Below are 4784 nucleotides of genomic sequence, written 5' to 3'. Positions count from 1 at the left end.
AGATATTTTATTCTTTTTGTTGCAGTGGTAAATGGGAGTGTTTTCTTGATTTCACTTTCAGATTTTTCATCATTAGTGTATAGGAATGCCAGAGATTTCTGTGCATTAATTTTGTATCCTGCTACTTTACCAGATTCATTGATTAGCTCTAGTAGCTGGTTGCATCTTTAGGATTCTCTATGTATAGTATCATGTCATCTGCAAACAGTGACAGCTTTACTTCTTCTTTTCCGATTTGGATTCCTTTTATTTCCTTTTCTTCTCTGATTGCTGTGGCTAAAACTTGCAAAACTATGTTGAATAAGAGTGGTGAGAGTGGGCAACCTTGTCTTGTTCCTGATCTTAGTGGAAATGCTTTCAGTTTTTCACCATTGAGGACGATGTTTGCTGTCGGCTTCTCATATATGGCCTTTATTATGTTGAGGAAAGTTCCCTCTATGCCTACTTTCTGCAGGGTTTTTATCATAAATGGGTGTTGAATTTTGTCGAAAGCTTTCTCTGCATCTATTGAGATGCTCATATGGTTTTTCTCCTTCAGTTTGTTAATATGGTTTATCACATTGATAGATTTGCGTATATTGAAGAATCCTTGCATTCCTGGAATAAACCCCACTTGATCATGGTGGATGGTCCTTTTAATGTGCTGTTGGATTCTGTTTGCTAGTATTTTGTTGAGGATTTTTGCATCTATGTTCATCAGTGATATTGGCCTGTAGTTTTCTTTCTTTGTGACATCCTTGTCTGGTTTTGGTATCAAGGTGATGGTGGCCTCGTAGAAGGAATTTGGGAGTGTTCCTCCCTCTGCTATATTTTGGAAGAGTTTGAGAAGGATAGGTGTTAGCTCTTCTCTAAATGTTTGATAGAATTCACCTGTGAAGCCATCTGGTCCTGGGCTTTTGTTGGAAGATTTTTAATCACAGTTTCAATTTCAGTGCTTGTGATTGGTCTGTTCATATTTTCTATTTCTTCCTGGTTCAGTCTCGGAAGGTTGTTCATTTCTAAGAATTTGTCCATTTCTTCCAGGTTGTCCATTTTATTGGCATAGAGTTGCCAGTTGAGAGATTGTAGTAATCTCTCATGATCCTTTGTGTTTCTGCATTGTCAGTTGTTACTTCTCCTTTTTCATTTCTAATTCTATTGATTTGAGTCTTCTCCCTTTTTTTCTTGATGAGTCTGGCTAATGGTTTATCAATTTTATCTTCTCAAAGAACTAGCTTTTAGTTTTATTGATCTTTGCTATCGTTTCCTTCATTTCTTTTTCATTTATTTCTGATCTTATATTTATGATTTCTTTCCTTCTGCTAACTTTGGGCATTTTCTGTTCTTTCTCTAATTGCTTTAGATGTAAGGTTAGGTTGTTTATTTGAGATGTTTCTTCTTTCTTAAGGTAGGATTGTATTGCTATAAACTTCCCTCTTAGAACTGCTTTTGCTGCATCCCATAGGTTTTGGTCATTGTGTTTTCATTGTCATTTGTTTCTTGGTAATTTTGTGTGTGTGTGTGTGGTACGCGGGCCTCTCACTGTTGTGGCCTCTCCCGTTGTGGAGCACTGGCTCCAGACACACAGGCTCAGCCGCCATGGCTCACGGGCCCAGCTGCTCCACAGCATGTGGGATCTTCCCGGACTGGGGCACGAACCCGTGTCCCCTGCATCGGCAGGCGGACTAAACCACTGCGCCACCAGGGAAGCCCATGTTTCTAGGTAATTTTTGATTTCCTCTTTGATTTTTTCAGTGATCTCTTGGTTATTAAGTAGTGTATTGTTTAGCCTCCATGTGTTTGTATTTTTTACAGATTTTTTCCTGTAATTGCTATCTAGTCTCATAGCGTTGTGGGTGGGAAAGATACTTGATATGATTTCAATTTTCTTAAATTTACCAAGGCTTGATTTGTGACCCAAGATATGATCTATCCTGGAGAATATTCCATGAGCACTTGAGAAGAATGTATATTCTGTTGTTTTTGGATTGAATGTCCTATAAATATCAATTAAGTCCATCTTGTTTAATGTATCATTTAAAGCTTGTGTGTTTCCTTATTTATTTTCATTTTGGATGATCTCTCCATTGGGGAAAGTGGGGTGTTAAAGTCCTCTACTATGATTGTGTAACTGTCGATTTCCCCTTTTATGGCTGTTAGTATTTGCCTCATGTGTTGAGGTGCTCCTATGTTGGCTGCATAAATATTTACAATTGTTACATCTTCTTTTTGGATCGATCCCTTGATCATTATGTAGTGTCATTCTTTGTCTCTTGTAATAGTCTTTATTTTAAAGTCTATTTTGTCTGATATGAGAATTGCTACTCCAGCTTTCTTTTGATTTCCATTTGCATGGAATATGTTTTTCCATCCCCTCACTTTCAGTCTGTATGTGTCCCTAGGTCTGAAGTGGGTCTCTTGTAGACAGCATATATATGGGTCTTGTTTTTATATCCATTCAGCCAGTGTATGTCTTTTGGTTGGAGCATTTAATCAATTTACATTTTAGGTAATTATTGATATGTATGTTCCTATTACCATTTTCTTAATTGTTTTGGGTTTGTTATTATAGGTCTTTCCCTCCTCTTGTGTTTCCTACCTAGAGAAGTTCCTTTAGCATTTGTTTTAAAGCTGGTTTGGTGGTGCTGAATTCTCTTACCTTTTGCTTGTCTGTAAAGGTTCTAATTTCTCCATCAAATCTGAAGGAGATCCTTGCTGGGTAGAGTAATCTTGGTTGTAGGTTTTTCTCATTCATCACTTTGAATATGTCCTGCCACTCCCTTCTGTTTTGCAGAGTTTCTGCTTAAAGATCAGCTGTTAACCTTATGGGGATCCCCTTGTGTGTTATTTGTTGTTTTTCCCTTGCTGCTTTTAATATGTTTTCTTTGTATTTAATTTTTGACAGTTTGATTAATATGTGTCTTGGCGTGTTTCTCCTTGGATTTATCCTGTATGGGACTCTCTGTGCTTCCTGGACTTGATTGACTATTTCCTTTCCCATATTAGGGAAGTTTTCAACTATAATCTCTTCAGATATTTTCTCACTCCCTTTCTTTTTCTCTTCTTCTTCTGGGACCCCTATAATTCGAATGTTGGTGCTTTTAATGTCCCAGAGGTCTCTGAGACTTTCCTCAGTTCTTCTCATTCTTTTTTCTTTATTCTGCTCTGCAGTATTTATTTCCACCATTTTATCTTCCAGGTCACTTATCTGTTCTTCTGCCTCAGTTATTCTGCTATTGATCACTTCTAATGAACTTTTAATTTCATTTATTGTGTTGTTCATCATTGTTTGGTTGCTCTTTAGTTCTTCTAGATCCTTGTTAAACGTTTCTTGTATTTTCTCTATTTACAAGATTTTGGATCATCTTTACTATCATTATTCTGAGTTCTTTTTCAGGTAGAGTGCCTATTTCCTCTTCATTTGTTAGCTCTGGTGGGCTTTTACCTTGCTCCTTCATCTGCTGTGTGTTTTTCTGTCTTCTCATTTTGCTTAACTTACTGTGTTTGGGGTCTCCTGTTTGCAGGCTGCAGGTTTGTAGTTCCCGTTGTTTTTGGTGTCTGTCCCCAGTGGCTAAAGTTGGTTCAGTGGGTTGTGTAGGCTTCCTGGTGGAGGGGACTAAGTGCCTGTGTTCTGGTGGATGAGGCTGGATCTTGTCTTTCTGGTGGGCAGGTCCACGTCTGGTGGTGTGTTTTGGCGTGTCTGTGGCCTTGTTATGATTTTAGGCAGCCTCTCTGCTAATGGGTGGGGTTGTGTTCCTGTCTTGCTAGTTGTTTGGCATAGGGTGTCCAGCACTGTAGCTTGCTGGTTGTTGAGTGGAGCTGGGTCTTAGCGTTGAGATGGAGATCTCTGGGAGATTTTCACCATTTGATATTACGTGGAGCTGGGAGGTCTCTTGTGGACCAGTGTGCTGAAGTTGGCTCTCCCACCTCAGAGGCACAGCACTGACTCCTGGCTGCAGCACCAAGAGACTTTCATCCACACGGCTTAGAATAAAAGGGAGAAAAAGTAGAAAGAAAGAAAGCAAGAAAGAGGATAAAATGAAATAAAATAAAGTAAAATAAAATATAGTTATTAAAATAAAAAATAATTATTATGAAAAATATTTTTAAAGTAAAACAAAGCAAAACAAAAAATGGACGGACAGATCCCTAGGATAAATGGTAAAGGCAAAGCTATAGACACAAAATCACACACAGAAGCATACACATACACACTAACAAAAAGAGAAAAAGGGGGAAAAATATATATATCTTTGTTCCCAACGTCCATCTCCTCAATTTGGGATGATTCGTTGTCTATTCAGGTATTCCACAGATGCAGGGTACATCAAGTTGATTGTGGAGATTAAATCTCCTGCTCCTGAGCCTACTGGGAGAAATTTCGCTCTCTCTTCTTTATTCGCACAGCTCTGGGTTCAGCTTTGGATTTGGACCCGCCTCTGCGTATAGGTCACCAGAGGGCGTCTGTTTTTTGCTCAGACAGGACGGGGTTAAAGGAGTAGCTGATTTGGGGGCTCTGGCTCACTCAGGCCGGTGGAAGGGAGGGGTACGGAGTGCGAGGCGAGCCTGCGGCGGCAGAGGCCAGAGTTACGTTGCATCAGCCTGAGGCGCGCCGTGTGTTCTCCCGGGGAAGTTGTCCCTGGATCACGGGACCCTGGCAGCGGCGGGCTGCACAGGCTCCCGGGAGGGGAGGTGTGGATAGTGACCTGTGCTCGCACACAGGCTTCTTGGTGGCGGTAGCAGCAGCCTTAGCGTCATCTCTGGAGCTCCTTTAAGCGGCACTCTTAATCTCCTCCCCTTGTGCA

The sequence above is a fragment of the Monodon monoceros genome, unplaced genomic scaffold, assembly GCF_005190385.1.
Source record: "Monodon monoceros isolate NGI ecotype Baffin Bay Population unplaced genomic scaffold, NGI_Narwhal_1 Super_Scaffold_4, whole genome shotgun sequence".
Lineage (NCBI taxonomy): Eukaryota > Metazoa > Chordata > Mammalia > Artiodactyla > Monodontidae > Monodon > Monodon monoceros.
This window is presented reverse-complemented; position numbering follows the sequence as displayed.